This window comes from Lepisma saccharinum, chromosome 2, assembly GCF_977018435.1.
Source record: "Lepisma saccharinum chromosome 2, izLepSacc3.1, whole genome shotgun sequence".
NCBI lineage: Eukaryota > Metazoa > Arthropoda > Insecta > Zygentoma > Lepismatidae > Lepisma > Lepisma saccharinum.
In genome coordinates this window covers 39,866,356-39,888,037 of record NC_139230.1, presented here as the reverse complement: position 1 = coordinate 39,888,037, position 21,682 = coordinate 39,866,356, and the positions used below count along the sequence as shown (strand labels likewise).

Genomic DNA, 21,682 nt, shown 5'->3' with positions numbered 1-21,682 from the left:
GCATACCCTCGAATTTTGATTGCCTGGCACTTTTTTAAAGTAAGTAATGAAGTCACGTTTATATTCATATTAGGCCTACGACTAGCTCGAACTAAAAACGCTTGTGAAATACTGTGTATATGTTATCCTTCTGAAGTGAGAAACTTCATATTCTGCTAAGAAAATATGCATGAAAAATTATATTTGTAGCTACTACTTGAAGAATTCAAATTATTATGATGGAATTTCAACTTACGTATACTCTGCATATAATGTGTTATCGGAGAGGAGTTTTTGTCTCGCAGTCAATTTATTTTTAGTTGAGGAACTCGAGAGTAAGTTGGAAATATTTAATGACCCACGTTGTGGTGTGCTGTTCGATTAATCAGAATTGGAGTGAGAGAAATCTGTAGTTAAGGTCATTCAACACGTCAATTTGTAACTGTGAATGCAAGTTTTCTTTGATTTAGCGGGAAATCAGTTTGCTATTGTTGTAAGTAATAAATTGAAACATATATATTTTCTGCTCGAGTAGGAATCCACAGCCCTTATCCAATCAATCACTTTCTGTGTTTGAAACTTCTGTCTAGGAAAGCTACACACAATTTGCTTTTAATAACAGAAGCTTCAAAATAACCTATCCATTCTTGTCTTGCAAGTAATGTTTGATTTGATTTGTTATATTTAACTTTGGTTTTCTGCCACTTTTGGCTAATCGCGAAGACGAGGATGGGTGATGCAATGACAAAATTGATGAAAGGACATCACGAAGAAAATAATGAAAACAATACACAGGCTGGGATCTGAACTCGGGACCTGTGGTGTCGCATTGTTCATGAAATAAAAACATAACATGTATAGTGGCTCAAATTAGTAATCGAATATGTAGCATTTTGCTGCATTTCTTCCCAATATTTCGAAATTAACAACATGTACATAAATATAAACGATAGTGAAATATTTATAGGCATTTATTAAAGCTATATTCCCTGTTACATTTTTTTCTTTTTTAATTTTGGGTGCGTCAGCACTTAGGCTATTTTGCAACCGCCACGTTATACGGGGTCCAGCCCCTTACCATAACAAATAACGTAACTGTAATATCGAATAACTGAAATATTAAAATATTCTGACTTAGGTTAAAAGCTGAGGCTCTAAAGGGACACTCAGCACACATGACAAAAAACAGAACACACAGAATTATACTGGCCATAGGGTCAGTCGCCAGAGCCTCGTTAGTCTGCAAAGAGCAGTCCAGGGTGTACTACGTGGAATGAAGTTGACGATTGGGTGTACTACGTGGAAGGTCACCCCTTACACCCCTGTTACGGTTTCAAATCTGAGAATAGTTATTTATGTTTTGGTGTGAAAGAAGAGATCACTTTAATATTCAGACAAATCGTGAAAGCCTTCTGTTTCTGTTAAGCTACGTTTCCATTCAGACAAGTTCCAGACTCATGACGTGCAACATGTGCCGGCGCATGTTGCGCGTCATTTAGTGTACTCGTACTGCTTCCAATTCAAAACTACTTCTTCAAAATACGTCCGCAACAACACTGGAGTGCAGGATCGCAGTGTAGCGTTGTGCAGTGCTTTAGAGTAGTCAGTGTTCCTTCTCTTGTATTGTAATAATTTGGTGGTGATTTAACTTGGGTAAAGATGAACAATAAAGCTATGGCGGGTTTGTTGGTTATGGCAGGCGCGTATCATGAATTTCTAAAAAAAGAGGCGAAAACAACCTAGATGGTGGATTAGAAGTTTTCTAGCAAAAAATTAACTCGTTGATGAGAGACTTACGTCTTCAAAGTGGATACGAAAACTTTGTAAGAATGACTGCAAGTGATTTTGCATTGTTATTAAATCTTGTTGGACCACAGATTGTAGTCGCGTCGTCTGTTTCTACTCTAGTTCGTATGCCCCAGGAACTTGCTGCAGGCTGTTTCCATTGTCCGCCGCGCACGTTGTGCGTCTTAATCGTTTGGGGCAATTTTGTCCCCGGCACTTGCGCCGCGGCATGTTGCAGACAGTTTCCATTTCAACAAATGCTTGGCACATGCAGCGTCGCATGCCGCGTGTCATGTTGCGCGGTAAAATTTGTGGTAATAGAAACGAGACTTTACATAGTTCTTTTATCGGTCAACTACAGTGCGGGGAAGAAACAATTCATGCTATTTCCTAACTACGTCTGTTACCAGTAGCTCCATTGCCCTTGACTGAAGTACGAGAAAAATGGGTAACAAAAACAAAAATACAACATTTGACGAACTGCAGCTATTTATTTTTACCTAACCAAAGGGTGCAGGTACAGGGAAATTAAAAATGTTAAGTACATGTAAGAGTACCGTGGGTGACGCAATAAAACAAAATGAAAAGGAAAATGAGGTAGATTCCGTATCTCAGAAAATTCAACCAAGAGAAATAGGAGAACGAAATGAACGAGCTTCAGTATGAAAAATAAAGACCCTTTCCTCACCCCCATCCCCTTCCCAAACCAAGGGCTCCGAAAGCAGCAGTGCAACTTGGAGCAGGCACTGGGACTGCTGTACGTTCAGTAGCGTTTGGTCCGAAAGCGAAATTCCTAGAAAAATGCCACAGTTCGTCCGCGACGGTTTAATGAGTTGCATTTCGCCCGAGCCTGGCTGATGATGAGTCATACCTTGACTAACTGGTGGCAGCGGTGGAATTAGTGACTAGGATACCTCAGTTAACAACTTTTAAAACTACATTGCATAGACAGCGGAGTGTAGCGCAGGAGTGCAGACTCAGTCAAATCGTCGAGAGAGGGGTCCCGGGTTCGATACCCGGTGGAGGCACAAGTGGTTCGGATCCCACTTTAAATTGTAGGTCCAGTCCCGATTAGCCTTACTGTGCATAAAGGGGACTTAAAACAACAAATAAAATCGTTGAGAGGAAGTGAACTTGGATCCAGAAATTTTAGTCATGGCAGTCAACACTACTACTTCTAAGCAGCTCCCATAAGTGACTGAGGTTAGAATGAAAGTTTGTCTTGTTTTAAGTTCACTTGTATGCACAGATAGGCTAATTGGGAGTGGGCCTACAGTTCAAAGTGGAATTCGAATCACAGGAATCGAACCCGGCTAGAATGCAAGTGTTTTCTCATACTCACATGGGAAGTTGTTTATGTTATTGTTTCACATAATTTGTAGGTAGTCACACGTGGTCTGAGAAACAGAAAAGTCACACATAGCCTACGCATAATTCTCTCGAGGCAGTTTGTTGCAAGAACTTTGCTTGCAGGCCACGGACAATAACTTTCATGGGTAAAAAAGTGTCCCATCATAAGGTAGAGAGCATCCTGCTTAGAGCAATGTATGCGCTCCAAACGTTGGACGCTGACGCCGATATAACCTGGCTCGCAAGCCGAGAACACTGTTCGAATCTCCACAGGCATATAACAAAAATGCATCATACCCAAATGACACATCTGGCGTAATACCTAACGTGCCAAATTTTGGAAAATAGGGGCTGATAGCGTGTGTGAGAACCAGAGCGACTTAACTCTAATTTATCAAATTAATAGGAGAGGAAATAATGTATTCTTAGGAATATGACTCTTAAACGTGACTCCGCCTTACAGATAAGAATTAGAAGTGGAAAATGTCGATTTTCTCCAAATACTCTTCAGAGGATTTTTTTTTAACGAAACTGAAAACAGAATTTTTGTAGTTACGTTCCTCTGATTCCCGTAGGACGATAGGTGAAATACATTTCATGAGCGATGTTTCAAAGAAGTTGTGTTAAGATGTCAAACATGTAGCCGACAGCCATGTTGTATGAAGAAAGCATATAGGATAAGCTCCAATCACACTTAATCTAGGCTCACAACAAAGATAGCGGCTGAGTGACCTAGCGTAATGAAAGGCAAAGAAAACAGTCAATCATTGGAAAAAACAATTAGTTTCATGTTTAAGATCATTCTATCAATTAATGCAGTTGCTTATAAAAATAAAAAATGGTCCAAAATGCTTCAAAGTAATTGAAAATATGAGGCATTGCGGATACGAAGGGCGAACTCAACAAAGTACATTGTGATGGAAATGCGTTTCAAGTTGCCAGGCACAGTGCAAACTCCATAAAATCTTTGAAAATCACGCATGAAACATTCCGATCTACAGTTACCAAGTTTTTGTGGAGCTCGAATTGTGCCTGACAACTTGAAACGCATTTCCCTCACAATGCACTTTGTTGAGTTCGCCCTTCGTATCCGCAGTGCTTCATATCGTCTCTGGAAAAACCCAGAAAATTAATACGCCCATTCAAATTTAAAACCTTTATTTGCATACTAAATAGAAAGAATTTTCACCAGATACTTGAAATTAGTTTGAGAAAATCTAAAATAAGAGGAATTCCTATCCCTGTTCTCGTGTTGATATTTCCTGGCAAATACTCTGTAAGAGGCTGTCGCGGTATATTGCCGCTCTATACATTGAAGAATCAATGCTTTATAGTCCGAAGTCGATACTAAAGGTTCATGGACGTCTGCAGGATTTTTTCCAAAGAGGGGCAAGCAAGGTAGTTTTTCCGGGGGGAGGGAGGCAAACAAGGTGCATAACAGTGTTGTCTCCTCAAAAAACATTGCTTTAATTTGAAGTTATCATATTCATCTTATTTGAAAATAAGATCCTTAGGAAAATATTTGGACCTAAAAGGGATGAGGAGATAATTAGAATAAATAAATCAAGAAGACTTAGGTGGGCAGGCCATGTGGCACGGATGGGAGAGGAAAGAGGAGTTTATAGGATTCTTGTTGGGAAACCTGATGGTAAGAGACCTTTAGGAAGGTTAAGACGAAGATGGAGGGACAACGTTGAGATAGACCTAAAGGAAATCGGTAGGGATGGAAAAGAGTATATAGATCTTGCTCAGGATAGGGACAGATGGAAGGCCTGTGTTCTGCAGCCATGAACCTTCGGGTTTAAGAAGGCTAGAGAGTTAGTTAGTTAGTTAGCTAGTTATGTTCATGCAATAATTAACATATATTATTGCAGCTGAAATGGAATTGTGTGAGATATATATATAATTTTTGGTTGACTTTCATTTTCCAGGTGGGTCGTGCACCCCCCCTCCTTGCCTCTCTTTCGGACTTCCATGCAAAGGTTCTATTTTTATTTCGCGTCTACCACTTTCGGTTAATCGCGATGATAAAGGATGTGATAGGTGATGGAAGTGGTATAAAGACAATGACCCAACCCATCCATATTTTCTAGTCCAGGCTCTAATCCGACATCTCCCGGGTTCGAATCCCGGTCGGGCTTGGTTGTTTGTGAATGTCCATTCATCAATTTCATCATTTCATCACTCATCCCCATCTTCGCAAATTAGCCTAGAGGCACAAAACGCGAAGTAAAATAAACTAAATCAATCAATCTAATCCGACATTAGACTTCGCAGTTTATTACGCTAACCAATTTGCCACGGGATCGGCTTCTTCGTGTTTGTCTGCTTATGAAATGATTAATTAGTTATTCAAACTATATAGGTAGGAAAGCTATATAAAATAACGAAACAGAAAAATAAATCCACTTGACGTCTTGTAGTACTATCATTAACCTACAATTTCATGCTCACAAATCCACACAGAAAACTTCTTGTGGCATTAGTTTTACAGAATGGCCTTGGGGAATAAACATCGCCCATTTCCTGCTTCAGCTCGAAACAATTCAGGTGCCTTATCGAAGCTGCTCTTGAGCACGCAGGGTTTCTAACCTACTTCGCCGTAATTCAGTTGTTGTATCTTGATTAATATGCTGTATTGTAGAGTCAACCGCAGATTAAATAGGAGAAAAAAGATTTTCCCGACGGAAAATAAGTTAGTAATGCTGCAAACACCGAGGCATTCTTGATAAGACGCTTGAGGAGCGTCGAGCAAACTTTCCTGAAAAAGCACAACCCCAGTATCGAAGGTCATGCTACACGTGGAATGGCAACTTTCGGGAGCATGCTGTCTGTCTACACAATTCTACCCAAATACCTGTTTGAAAATGAATCTCCTGTCCGCATTTTATTTTTCAAATGTACTTCTGACATTGTAATCATTTTGCAATTATTTTTATTTGTTCTTATTTTGCTTCGCTTTTATGTGACTTTTATAATTAATCGAAACTATGAAGATGGATGATAATTAGATTAAATTAATGAAGAGACACCTAAAAAAGATATTTACAGACCAGGACTCGAACCCGGAACCTAAAGCGGATAGGTTGTGGGGAAAACCGTCAATAACTCCCGCCACGAACTTACTTATAATTTTTGTAATTTCTCACGAGTATATTTTGTTCTGTTCATGCATAATACCTGCTTTCGGAAACTTAATTTATAAGTGACACACTTATAGGGACAAGCCACGTATTGTTTGAATGGAGGGACACATCTCGTTCATATACTACTAGATACAATCATGGACTATACTTGAAATGGCCTCCCCGATGGCGCAGTGGTAGCGTCATCGCCTTGTAATGAAGGGGTCCCGGGTTAGATACCCGGTGGAGGCACAAGTGATTGGGATTTCACTTTAAACTGTAGGTCCAGTCCTGATTAGCCTAACTGTGCATAAAGTGGACTCAAATCAATCAATCATATATGATGGAAGTTAAGAAAAAGATAAAAATTTTAGAAGAGATACTGTGAACAAGTCGAATTGGAGAGAGATTGTATTTTGTCTTTTGTCTTTGTTAAATGTATTTCATGTAGTTTATATAACATGAAGTTATAAGTTAAATAAATGTTGTTTTGTTCGTTAACGTTTGGCCTAATTGAAGATTATTACAATATACTTGAAATGTGACGTGCTAAACACTACTTTCGGAGATCAGTTGGACATGGCAATTTTGATATACAAGTTGGATTTTTCTCTACTTAGATTCATTATGTCCAAATTTTATCCTAATAGATAATCTCCCAACAACGCAAAATGTTTTAATTGACTCGAATTCACAATGACTCATATACAGTGTGTTTATAAATGAACGGTGGGGTTTCAAAAATTAATAATACATCTATATATTACCTTACACGGGCAAAACGTACACCGTAAGCAGCAGCAACTGTCCAAGTTTATATAACTTTATTTATATTTGTATAAAGATAGAAATCAAGAGGGGGCAATTGCTCCTCTGTGCCTCCTTGCAGGTGCTCTTGACCGTCTGGAAGAAATAGTGCACGACAGACGTGAAAACTAAATCCATCTTCAGTACCCTTTTGTCTTGCTACTCTTAGATTCTGTAACCTTTCTTTCTATAGTTCAATGTTTGCCCCCTAACCCCCTAGAATTGATTTCCGTACAAGTTTGAGAGCTAATCTCCCCTGCACCCTGTGGTTGCGCCACTGCACCTTCTTCCGCCGTTGTTGCTTTGTGAACTTTCATCTGCTTGAAAATACTTAATTTTCTTCAAGAGCATAATATCGTTTAATAACCGGTGATAAGATTCCTCAACCCTAAATTTCTGGATTAAAGTATAATAATATAGGAGCATGGAAATCTGAAAGGGGGCGAGGATGGCCACATCTCCCCTTTAGAAAACGAATGTCAGCTAAAAGTATATATTTCACGCGTATAATTTGATCCCAGTCATAGTAATGTACATTAATTATTATAATGGGAATGCAGGAATGCGATAATTTCGAATTCAAGTGGTGTTTCTTGAGGGGGCAACACTATTATCTGGTTAATATGCCCCATGGAAAAATACCTTGCTTGTCCCTGCGTCGAAAATATCGGCAGACGTCAATGATTAGGGGGTGGGGCATGTGCCCCCCCCCTTTGCACCCCGTGCGCACGTCTATGACTACTCATTTCTACACTAGTTGGAAGCTGTATTCAATTTCGAGCCAAAAATGTAATTTTCAAATCAGGATTGTTAAACGTCCACGAACCCATAAATTCTAATGGGTTCTATTGGGTTCCGCAACAACACCGGAACCTTCTTTATCGCACAGTTTTAATTCGGTCCAAGTTGCGTATTCTTTCATTTCAATATGGAACTTAGACAGTCTTTAAATTGATCCGGAAAGAAGGTCCCTGTGCCGTATTTCAATTGATCCGGAGAAAAGGTTCCTGGAACGAATTGAAATATTTTAAACATAAAAAGGCTCTTTACGGTCCAGATCCATTTATGCTTGCTAATATTCCCTGCTGAACCGGAATTGAATTGATTTAAAATTCCTGACCCTTTATCAACCCTGGTTGAAATTCATTTTTTTACAAACAACCATATTTTTAACGGCTATTACACATTAATCCCATACGATATACTGAAAGGTAAGAGACTTGGGCTATTCCTTTTTCTTCCTTGATGTTAAATAGATTATATTCGTCACGCGCCTATAACGTTACTACCTAACATTTGTGAATTGTTCTTTCCTTGTAACGTTAACATCTACCATACTGAATTTATTTACGTTCCTTATGCAGATGGTATGTACCCAACTGCATTTTGTTCCGTTCCGCTACAGTGGTTTACATTTTGTTACATTCCTATGTAACGTTAATTAACCATATTGCCTTTCACTTCGTTCCGTTACGGAGGATTGCATTCATTACGTTCCTATGTACCGTTATTTACTACCATGTTGCATTTCGTTACGTTTTTTTGTAACGCTAGTATATACCACAATGCATTTCGTTACTACGTTCCTTGTATCCTTGTAACGGTAGTATATACCATATTGCATATTACGTTATGTTCCAATGTGCTCATTTCGTTCCGTTCCTTTATAACGTTAATATCTACCATAATACATTTTGTTACGTTCCTTGTAACGTCACTCTATAAGATATTGCATTTCGTTACGTTACATGGGTACCAGCAGTTGAACCATACTCTTCCTCCTACAAAATGGAACGTACCGTGAAACGCAAATTGGGTACGTTACGACTCCCTGACACAAGCCCCTTAACTAAAACAAAACTGAGAACAGGGCTCTAACAAGAGAAGAAAATAATGCCTGTTAAAAACTTCCTTACTCAATTTCTAAAAAAGTCATAGATTCCTTAACAAGAACTTATAACTTACTGTCTTCAAGGATAAAGTCCCCACACCGTAGTTAACCCGCGATCGGTCGCGAGTGAGCGCCACTCTCGCTTTAAATTTTAATGAAGTGCCATTTTAACAGTATTTAAAATATTGGCCTGTGGTGCTCTCTAGCTGACTTTTAGAGTTTCACGAGCGACCTGATCACATTTTTATGAGATGACGTAAACGGCATTATTAGAGAGACCATTGTTGTGGAAATAGTGTTGTCAGAGTGAGGGCAGAGCTCACACGCAACCGATTACGTTATATATTTTTTATTTACATTTGTACATTACTTAGTCAATAGATCTATCCTGTTTCTAGTGAGTTTTCGTACCTATGTTCTTGTCGTGTTAATAGAAAATTCGAAAAGTGTCGCAGTGATTATATCATCTCAGATTTCTGGAGATCAGATGGAACTACCTCAGAGGAACATGCGCTTTTTGTTAACGCTGAGATTTGTTGGCTTCGACGATGTATACTATACGCTGTGTGAAAAACAAATCAACATTTTGAAACAAAAATGTAATGAATAAGAAGGATTATAATAAACACATCATTACAAGTACAAAAAATAAATTTAAAAAAATCTAAATACGGTGAAATATGCCTGAAAAGCAAGGGTGAGCGCCGCGCTCACCCGCGACCGACGACGTGACTACAGCGAGCCCGACCGATCCCAGGTTAAAATCTAAGGCTGTAAAGCGGCACTAAGCACAAATAATGACAAACGCAAGTCAGCACGACCCCACAGAGAATTATACTGGCCGTGGGTTCAGGCGCCAGAGCCTCGTCACCCTGCAAGACTGCAGTTCCCGGGGTGTGGAAGCGAGGTTGACTTTTGGGTGCACTCTCACGTCACCCCTTACACGCCAAGATGAAATTGGAGAAAACGATAATATATCACTTTCACCTATTTAAGTAAAATGGGCTTTTACTAAACACACATGGGTCTCCCAGATGACGTAGTTATAGCATCGTCCCCGTGGAATCAAGGGATCCTGGTTCAATCCCCGGTGGAGGAGCATTGCACAGTGGTTAGGCCCAGTTCCTGTTAGCCTGACAGCCTCCATACACTTGAACTGTTGTATTGTTGTTCCTGTACTCGTGCTATTTATATGAAGTAAGATAGTTAAAAAAACTAAATTTTTCTGTTATCATTAAATGCATTAACTTTATCATGGAAAGTTTTTCAAAAAGAAGATACCATCATATTCCTGTATAAAACGATAGTTCGACCTATTCTTGAATATCCTAATGAATTATGGTTTCTGACAGCAACCAGTCACCTTCAAAGAGTTGAATCAGTTCAAAAACTTTTTATCAGGTTATTATGCACAAAGTTTTTTTTTTAAAAAAAATACTATGACCAACATTACTCTGAATGGTTAACATTGAATATGTTTACGTTAGAAGAAAGAAGAAAAATGAAAAGGATAAATTTTGTAGAGAAGATCTTAACTTTCCAAGTTGACTGAATATTTTTTGAATAATATAGCTTATAAAATTCCCAGATATTCCCATAGGTATATCTCAATTCTTACATGTCTACATAAGGCCAGAGGTTTGGTAGCTGACCTTGTTGAATCCTACAATTTGAATATATGATGATGTATAAGACTGTAGAATCCACTGTATTATTTTATAATTATGTATTCAATTCTATAATTTTTGTATAACCAATTTTGACATAGTGATGTACCTGGTTGTTTAATCGTGCCTTAAATAAATATTATTATTATTATTATTATGGGTCAGACAAATGAATTGGTTTCCATGTAGTTGATAACCTGAATCCAGCCTCAAAATCAGTCTATTCTTAATTAAACTAACTAGAACTCGAAATACTGTACATCCAATCATGGGTGATGCATTTTGACATCAATTGACAAAATTAAACGTGTAATTTTGGTTTCTTTGAAATTATAGTGTCTGATCTCACTTGATGCATTTTTATTGCACCACACGCAACAGTGGCTGGTAAAAGTGCCTTCGATGCATTTCCGTGTGCATTTTGATGCACCAAAGGTTCATACACTTTAATGTGTTGGAGTCAAAGTATCTGTGTCAATTGCCACATTTCAGACAGGCGCCTTTTTATCAATGAGAAAGAAATCAGGTGGATGATGGAAATGGTATAGTTGCAGATTACTCTTTTTTCTCCTTCTCCTCTCTCTCTGTTTTAATTTTTAGAAAATAAATCTTGCTTTAGTTTTTGCTATTTCGTGCAAGCTATCAGTTTTTTTCCCAATTCTTGATGTCATTGTTCATTTCCGTTGTTTCCAGTTAACGCACGAGTTAATGCACCTGAATGTTTTGTTCCTCGACGGAGAACATAATAAACCATCGCAACCAGGAACTTGATATTGGATATTATCATTCTTAAAAAAATCGATAATGTAGTTTTTCTTTTGATGCTGGAACAATAAGGCATATGTTAATCGTTTTCGAGCAGCAATATCCGTGTTTCTCTTCAGAAATACGTGCCAAAAATCAAATTGCATTGGACAATCGTATAGCTTTAGGAAACAATACCATTACATCATGTTCGTGTATTGTTCGCGATGGGAGTGAGGTTGCTTTCTTTGAGGTTTTGCACTTGCGAGAGCGCACACCTAAAAATCAGAGGTTGTCCATTTCGAACATTCATCCCTAAACATCAATTCAAAATGTCAGATTACGAAGTTTATGAACGGTAAGTCTACAATCCATGATAAGTTGACACGTGCCTTTTACAACAGTTAGTTGCGTAATTGAATTTCTTAGCTATCTTAAACATTTCTCTAGTAAACACTTGTTACGGAATATTGCGTTTTTGACAGTAGTTGTTTGTAGAAATCCTGCATAATTACTTCTCTCTCCTGACATTGTTTCTCTCACTAATGAATATGCAAGACCCATTCATTAGGAATGGAAAATGGTGCACAAGACCTTTTACTCGTCTAAAACAGTAGTTTATGTTGGTGCGTCAGTTATATTAATTAAAACATCGTAATGGCTTAGTATTTTGACTCGAAAGTATTGTTGTAGATTTTTATGACGCATGATTTTGCACATGGGAAACCGAACACATGATCTTTTAAGATATATGTGGAAGAGAAAATGATGTAAACGGTAATACACACTCTTTCTGCACATACGAGATTCGAACACAAGACTCAGTTCGTGCTCGGAATGTGTTGTAGAATACTTAACCAAACATTTACTGCAAAGATTGTTTCAAGTGCATTTTATGCTCACATATGGAAGTCGGGGCTGACAGCTTAAGGCAGGGTCCAAATGGAATCCATGTTTGCTCCGAAGGTGACAGCCGTTCTTCCCATTAAGGTATTGGGAAGAGCTTTCCAAATAGCCACCAGGAAAGCAAAATTAGTATTACAGTATGGAACATCTTTTTCAAAACTACACTGACTGGGCCGTTTTCTCAATACCGTGCATTGTGTTGCCTCAGTCCGTGGTTCGCGCTTGCGCAGTGAATGTTTTGCATTAGACTGAAAGGGCTCGTGTCGCTTGTCGCTTCGGTGTGAATTCTATGTGTCGCTTCGGCGTGAATTCTACGTGTCGCTTGTCACCTTCACTTGCAGCTTGGAGCTTCGGTGTGAAATCTCCCCTGTACATATTTAGCATACCATTTTTTTCACACAATAATATATCTCCCTCAAGATCATTTTGTAACTTTAAAACATCCGAACCATACATAAGTTGAATCCTTATATATCCAAATATGTAATATTATACATGATATCGTTAATAAAAAAACTACAAATAAAGTAGGTTCGAGAGCAGATTCTTGTGGCACTCCACAAATTATTTGATTAATGAATTATCAAATACAGGACCCGAGGGTACTCTCAGACTCTCATCGAAGAACATCCATACACCTGTCATTTGTTACAATGTGAGAAGCGCATAAAAATCTAGTAGAAAATATTTAATATTTAAAGTATTAGCCTCCATTCATTGGAAATTGGCATTCGTATATGCAAATGCAGATAAAGATGAGAAATATAAGTTATACTCGAAGTATTTTGAAAAGGAAAATTTTCCGGCTGAACAAACTCCTGCCCTTTTTGTGGCAACACTTTTGTATGCTGCATGAATATATGGACAGAAGCAATTATAAAATCTAATGCTATATATATATATATATATATATATATATATATATATATATATGTGTGTGTGTGTGTGTGTGTGTGTGTGTGTGTGTGTGTGTGTGTGTGTGTAGCTGAATAATGAAAGAGAAGCTAATGGACGAGCAAACACAAATAATATCACCGAAATAAATTTTCGGACCATAGGGCAAGATGAATTTTTGGGTTCCTAATGTTGAGTGGATACACATTCTACAAAATAATTACACGTAAAGCAAGCAAAACATTGAAAATAATGGAATATGCGCTGTGTACACAGTTAATTATATATGAAATATCCTTCCATGGTAGAAGCAAATCGAAATTCAAATACACTGTTACACATTGTCATTATATGTTGGATTTATCTTGTTAGGTGCGACTGTCTTGGAGGGGTGAGAGGTCAATTTTATTCTTTTTTTTTCTCTTTGTCAATGCCGTTCCTGTAGGTAACACCTACTAGGCAGAAAAAGTTTTTCTATTGTGACGAGTTAGAGGGGGAAGAAGTTTAACTAAAAGGATATGACCCTGAGAAAATAGTTGGACAAAAGTTTCTTTACAACTTGCGAGGCACGTTGAAAATGTATCTTATATATTCTCGAATTCTTTCCTTGCGTTATGTACTAACTCTTGGGATTTCCTCTATAATACGCTTGGGAAATGTTGGAATGTGTAATGGTGTTAGCATATAAAACTAGTTTACACCAAGTAATTTTGTACTTTTACACACACACACACACACACACACACACACCCCCACACACACCCACCCACACACAACACACACACACACACACACACACACACACACACACACACAAAACACTTATAGTGCGTTTGTTTGTGTGTGTGCATGGTCGATATTGAAATATGGTATTATTATTTGGATGCTTCAGAGAACAATGATGTTATAAAGGTTGATATATTAAAAATATTTGTATATTTTTTGTATATTTATACCTTATTTATTTACATATAATTATATATATTATTTATCTACGTGTACATTTTAAATTTAGACCTTTCAATTTTTTTATGAATATGCAATTATTTTAGACGGAAGTAATGATAATAGTATCAGAATAATAAATCCTTAAAGGAAACAGTTTTATAGAGAAAATGCTTCCTCCAATATGAATGTTTTCCGTACATTGTATCCAGGATTGTACTCAGAATTCCAAAATACAACTTAAGGAGGATTCTTGAGCTTTCCTTAGCTAACCACTCTATTTTTTATTACTATCCGAGTAACACTAATTATGTACATTGGAGTGGGCAATATGACATTTGTGCATGTTATATCTTATTTCTGTACCAAGGCTTCAACTGTATTCAGCACTTACACACGCACGCACACACACACACACACACACACACACACAAGGTCAAAGCCTGCCCCTGCCAAGTGGCTTTTCGTTGTATGACGCGAGGCCAGCGCATTCGAATCTCATGGTGGCTTTATGCCATAAGCCTATACGCAAATGGGACTTGTCAAACAAAAAGGTGCGCAGAAAGAAAGTGGGATGACCTTTCGTTTGGAATGCAATCGCAAAATTTGTTACGTACACACAACAACCTCTGTCCAGAATGTAAGGTACGTACAGCTTTCACAATGGCTAGGCTGATCTCTGATTTGGTATGCAGCAATGTCATAGGGCTTCTATGAATATCATGCGGGACTTTCCGATGACGTAGTGGTACGACTGTCGCTTTGTATTGAAGGAGTCCAGGGTTCGATTCCGGTCACAATGGTTCGGATTGGATTCCATTTTAAACTATATGTCCAGTACCGGTTAGCCCATCTGAGAATAAAGTAGATTTAAAACAACTTTTTCAATATCGTGTGTTAAAGTTGACAGGAGAATGACGTTAATCACACCATCGCCTACTATCAACAAGAATGTACTTCTTTCTGAGCCTTCATATTACTTGTGAAATTTCATTGTATTTTTTCAACTTTCCACCGTGATGTAATGATTGAAAGTTTAAAAAAAATAATAGATTTCATTGTGATATTTTAATTCAAACATGAATCAGACACACCATGTTATCAATTTTTGTGTGTCGGAAATAATATTTCCTCGTTATTCATTCTCTGTAATCAAGAAATCACCCGCGATTACCCGAACAGAATCTGGTTTCTGTGTAACCATTTACTAGTTCCTGGATTTGAGTGGGTCATGCACTTCTGCTGACCTGGGCACTGAAATATATAGCTTGACACACTGTACAGTACCAGTCTTGCTAGTGGCTTGGGTATACCCAAGTTAAACGTAAAACGCATGCAAGAATAATCTTTATATATGCTGGAGAGAAACTCCTCTTACAGGTATATCTACAACAGATCATAGAGGCAAGGTTCAAAAGTTCAAAGGAAATCTTACTCATTCGTCGCGTTGTTTGGGCTTGCTTCATGATGAGAATCTGGCTTTTAAGTGCCTTCATAATTGAGGTTACAAGATTTGTTTCCGTACACAGATACATACCTTCGACTGCGGTAATACATAAACTACGATTACTGACTAATTGATTTTTTCAAGGGATAATATCATGCAAACACGTAAAAGTATTCGAAATAATATAGTTATTGTACAGAAATGTATCTACCTTCTTACTACCAAGTATGCAAGTTCAAAGAAAAGTTATTATATACAGACATGTACAAAAATTCAATTATGAATATAGGAAGATATTACAAATACTAATAATAATAAACATGAGTTTAAAATTGCAATACTCAGAAAGGCAATGTAACGTAAGAGAAAAACACAAAATTCATTACACAAAATGTGCTGCAAAAAACTGAAGCAAATTTATGTTGGTTAATTTATATTGAAGATAGTGAAAAGAAAACAAAAATAAATAATTCATACTGCATCTTCATTACAATGTGATGCTATAAGATGACGAAATTCTGTTATCTGTTATATTCCAACAGTCCAATATATATATATATATATATATATATATATATATATATATATATATGAAGCAAAGAATGTTGTCTTTTTATTGTCTTAGTGAAAAAAAGAAAGTGAAATGTCGGTGACTTTTGATGCCAGGTGGTTCACTGATGCTTCCAGGCAGAAGTGTGACCTGAATTCCTTTCAAAATTAACAATGACTGACTGACTAGCCTTTATACAATGAAAGGCGTGGGCCTTCCTCTAGGCGACTGACTACACCTGTTGGAATTTGTGTCGTTGTTATTTACTATGGAACTTCCCCAAATTTGGAAGTAAGATTCGGTATATTTCGAAAGAACCTTTTATTTTGCACAATGATGAGTAATTATCCTTAATGTTTAACGCAAGCAGGTATTGTGTGGAATGGTAGTTGTTGGTTTCAAGAAGTTAGGTTTTATCAGTTCACTTCTGTAGCTATAGTCTAAATCTTAACTGGACTTCTGACTTTCTTAGCCACTCCATCCGTTTGCTGGGATGGCACTTTTAGTGAAGGCCATGGACACATCTATTTATCTGTAATTTTGCTCCACTTCTACTTCTGCTGTTCTTGTAGCCTGACGGTATAAACTACTTCAAGAAACCAATTATGGTGGTCTTAATGTTGCATTAGCTTGTTTTCTTGTTAGAAAACCACTTAGTGGAGGATTTTTGGCGCTGACCATCAGATACGGCTCCCTAGTCCCGATTTCCTTCTGTGCACAAAACTTTATTTGTAGCCTACAGTCTGTGCAAAAATGTTGCAGTTCATAAACAGAAAATAAACTCACTTACGCATTGTTAGCTGAGTGAAGTGGCATAGTAAGCATAATAGGGTTATAACAGATTTAACCCAGCTTTAAAACTATGTACATGAAAATGTCACATATTCCATAAAGATATGATAAATTATAACCTCTCATTACGAACATCAAGGGTACGATAGTGGCTCTATGGGAAATTTTATCTTTTGATTATGTGCAATCTCATTCCACCGCTCAACACCTTGGGGAAAAATATAGAAAGGAATTAATGTACATAATTCAAACACGCTGCATGATAAATTCATAAGTATGATAAAGTCATATTGCTTTTAGCAAATTTAATATTAAGTGGTGGTTCTGTCATTTCATATTTTCCTCCACTTTGGTAGAATAAATATATCACAACATTTCTTGTGATCTCATTGTATAATTTATTTCCTGGTAAAGCAACACGGCGATAACTGTAATGTCAAAGCTTTGTTTTGAATAAAGGTCTTGTTTCCTTTTATTAACATACTTATGAAGGACTTACAAATTTGTTTCATTCTACGCTGTACATAAAAACATATATACCTCAGATGTGTCTCAAACATTATATTAGATTTATAAGAATTGCAGATATTAACGTTAAATATGTTTAATTTCGAAATATCAGTGGTAAACGTGTCTATATAGGATATTCGGGGGATGACTGTTGTACCCCGCCCCATAAATGAGCAATCCTGAAAGGATTCTCATCAAAGAAGCAATAGCCATACACGGAGAAAAGGACAACCTCAACAGGGACACGGAACTCGAACTGGACCCATCATCATCATCATCATTCTCTATGGGTATGAAGGTGTTTAAGTATCGTCCCGTAGGACCTGACTTTTCTCATGAAGAGGGTAATGTTTTTGGGACTGATGAAGGTGAGACTAGGTGTTTGGATTTTTGTTTGATGATTGGGTTTTTTATAAGTTCTGGGGTAGGGTGGTTTTGAAGTAAAATGGTTGAAGTTTGGTGTTCGTCTGGTATTGGTTTAAGGCCGTCTTTTGTTGGATTCATTTGGATAATTAGGATTTGGTTAGGTTTTGCTGCGTACAGCGTCTATTGTTGTCTAGAATTGTCAAGATTTTTGTTTGTCTTTTGTTGTCTATTTGAAACATGGTTATAAACCTTTTCGAGCAAGGCCTCATCTCCAGGAAGCTATCAACTCGCGGCAAGCCACGGCACCTAGCGACCTGTTGAGAGAGATGAGTCAAGGCAAAATGGATAATAAACCTTTTCCTGCTCCCACAAAAATAGGCAATAATTAGGCTGGAGAGTTCAATGAACTAATCGATCTCTAACTACGCACTGGTAATCATGTTTAGTTTAAATGTTCTATTCGAAACATCCGCCTGGTTAGCGATAGTCGACTGGGAGCGCTGACGTCGGAGAAACGCCACCTGATTGTCCCGCCACCTACACCGGACCCCTCCCACACCAAATACATATAACGTCACCCTGACTTATCTCTGTTTGTCCTCGGGAGCTTCCCTTCATTTTCTCTTTTTTGTTTCTTGTAGTTTTTTCTGTCTTTCTAATTTTCGCCATCTGGTAAAAATCCTCTTTCCAGGATTGAAACCAGATTTAGTTTAGATACCCGATATCCTACGTAGGTAGAGTTGCATACTAGTACATGCCTGCATGGAATGGAAGCTTTCCCAAGGGAGAAATCCGGCTTGACTGGATCTATTCTGAGGGGAAGATTGCACCTATATTCCTTTTCCGGAATGTCTGGAGTAGCGACGCGCAGAGGCGAAAGCTTGTGAGCGGGGCCAGACTATGCGGCGCTCTCCTGAATGCAGAATTCCCACAGAACTACTGGACCGCGAATGACCAGTCTAGTCGCCCCCCTCCCGCGCGTTTATTGGACGAGGCACACACCGCAACGTGCGCGCAGGACGCGTTCGCGTTCTCTTACTCCAGACATTCCGGTAAAGGAGTATAGGCAAAAGACTAGCCATGGGGCTATAATGTGCTTGGAGAGTGCATTAGTGTCTCAGGCGAGGTCTGCACCTTTCGGTGTGGTTGCCGGTTGACCTAGGTCGGGCGCCACTCATCCTCGCAGTCCTTTGGGGGCGAGGTTTTTTCTTTTTTTTTTCTCTCTGCACTTCTCTTCTATCTTCGCCTTCACTTTCGCCTTCTAATTATACTTCCGGTAAGTGCCACATCGGCAGACACCGTTTTATGCATACACACTAGGTGTGCTTTATAGGTATTCCCTAACAAGCATGCTATGGAGGGCCCCAAGGGGGAAGGGTACTCATTTCTGAGAACCCCAAACCTTAGGGGGACGCTTACAAGACGAGGCGTTGCCGCAGATCTGTGCTGGCCCACACTCGGCGGGCTCTTTGGGGGCCGGGAAAACTTAAAATTTCTGAATTTCAAAATTGCTGAATTTCTCTGCACTTCATTCCCTGAAGATGAGAGTGACGTTAGCTCTCGAAAGCTCGGAACCCTTTCCGGAAATCACCTGGCTGATTGCTCGAGAAAAACTCTTCAATATTCGCCGCCAGGAAAGCTTCAAGAAATATTTCAATCCTGAGTTATTTATGTGTGTGTGTGTGTTTGAGTGTGGGTAGGTGGGTAGGTGTGTACATGACGAATAGAGAATTTGCGTTATCGAAGTGCAGAGGCGCGTTCCGGATAAGCTGAGTGCTTATCCCTGGCTGTACACTCATCTTTAATATATATATATATATATATATATATATATGTGTGTGTGTGTGTGTGTATGTGTGTGTGTGTATTAACAATTCAAATATATATGTATACATATGTATGTATGTATATGTATATATAGCCTAAGTCATTTACCGCCATTACGAAGTGCCTGGTCATATTGTTGTACAAAATTCAGAAAAACGTAATGTCTGTTTAATTAAGTGTAACGTCAATGTTGGGCTGCGTTTTTTTTCTTTGGTCAACAACCAGGGAGAGAAAATTCTAGAGTATGTTGAAAAATTCTGTTGCGCTAATACCATCCTATCATGCCTCATTATACGTAGTGAAAAATCGATCCACGCAATAAAGAAAATACGTATAAAACTTGAAAAGACAATTCCTTACGACATGTCTGTTTCCTGCTTCAACATTCAACTCTGCATGCGTCTTAATTAAATATTCTGCAGTTGAGAAAGACGGCGTCAATTTTCCCGTCGCTCGGGTAAATGTACTTCCTCATTATTGTATATTAAGTGATACAGTGTGCATGAAAGGAGAAATTGCGTGTGATACAAAAAATTGAATTATTCTTTCTTCAGAAGTTTACTTTTCATTTTTAGTATCCGTACGCTTACTGAATTTGAATTCAATACTGTTCCTTTATTCCGGATATCAGTTTTTGTCTGAACATGACCATAGAACAAATGTTACAATCCCAATGGTGTTGATGAGCTTCTCACCTCTATTTCATTTTGTTGCGGATACGTAGTGCTTTGCATGTGTATACCAAAAGATTATCCGCAAAAAAATAGTCCGTGATCTTTCGTGTATATGATTTTGATAACTAGAATCATGAAAGTATGACGTTTACTTAACTACACTGTCAGAATTACCGTCAAATTTACAATATCTTAGCGTTAAAATATAACAGTCTTTCTGGTAATTTACAAGAACCAAAAGTGACCGTTACTTATCTAAATGTAATATTTTGTCTTACTTAATGACAGATAATAATTATAAATAACAATTGCTTACACCATAAATATATTTATAAACCAAATCATTAAAATTACATGAATGAGGTTAACTATATAATGGCTGCTACTCCTTTAAAACTGCCATGGTCATTTTTTACGGTAGATGGATGGCAGAAGAATTTGAATTTGAATTTAAAATTTTGGGTTCGTCAGCACTTAAAGGACAATTTTCACCCGTCACATGATACGGGATCCAGCCCCTTACCACAACTCAACTAACGGTAATGTCGTTAACTAAAATATTTAAAACATTCTGACTTCGGTCAAAAGCTGAGGCCGTAAAAGGGCACTCAGCGCACATAAGGACAAAACGCAGGACAACACACACACAGTCCTACGAAGATTATACTGGCCGTAGGTTCAGACGCCAGAGCCACGCAAGCCTGCAAAATGCAGTGCAGGGTGCACTACGGGATGGCAGAAGAAATTGACGGGTCTTGAATTTTTTAAACTGTTATTTTAAGTCCACTTTATGCACAGATATGCTAATAGGGACTGGGCCTACAGTTTAAAGTAGGATCCGAGCCACTGTGCAATGTGCCTCCGCCGAACCATTGGTTACAAGGTGAAATTGAATTGTCTTAGACCAGCATTTCTGCAGTCAACTTTTACAGTGCCCTCTACTGCGGGAGATGAAGTAGTGGTTAGCAATGTGGATCAGTAATAGTCACAGGTTCGCCGTAGGTTTCATCCCCGCCATCTGGATTAAAAGAGGTGATGATCTTCGAAACGTAGAACTTAAATACATATTAATATTGCACTGTCACAGGTCACCGCAAAGTTTAAAGTCTTCTACCGTTAAAATTTAACAGCCTGCCTGCTAATTTACGAAAACGGGACGCAACAGTTTTTTAAAATTTAAATTTGGAAATTTCGTCATGGTTGAAAATAGATAGTTGTATGCACCATTAATATATTTTTAAAAACTGAACCATTTAAGATAAATTAATTACGGTAACTATGTAATGGCCGTTTTCCTTTAAAACGGTCATGGTAATTTTTTTACCGTAGTTGAATGGCAGCGAAAATTGACGGTCTTAGATCTTCATTTATTCAGTTAACTTTGTTACCTTGTTTGTGTTGGCTTTTTTCACAGAGAAGATAT

The 21,682-nt window shown here is 38.0% G+C and overlaps 1 protein-coding gene across 3 annotated transcripts in view; it reads left to right on the top strand.

The window, feature by feature from the left end:
* Positions 1 to 21,682, top strand: part of LOC145984007 (epidermal growth factor receptor kinase substrate 8-like) — a 265,201-nt gene that overhangs the window by 21,653 nt on the left and 221,866 nt on the right. Inside the window, exon 1 of one of the 3 annotated variants that reach the window (XM_083117306.1) lies at positions 11,594 to 11,706. The exons of 1 other annotated variant lie outside the window; for it this stretch is intronic. The gene's annotated coding sequence lies outside the window, so the exon portion shown is untranslated. Of the gene's footprint in view, positions 1 to 11,593; positions 11,707 to 21,682 lie in introns of those variants that run through there. One more of the 3 variants, XM_083117307.1, reaches the window with a different exon arrangement.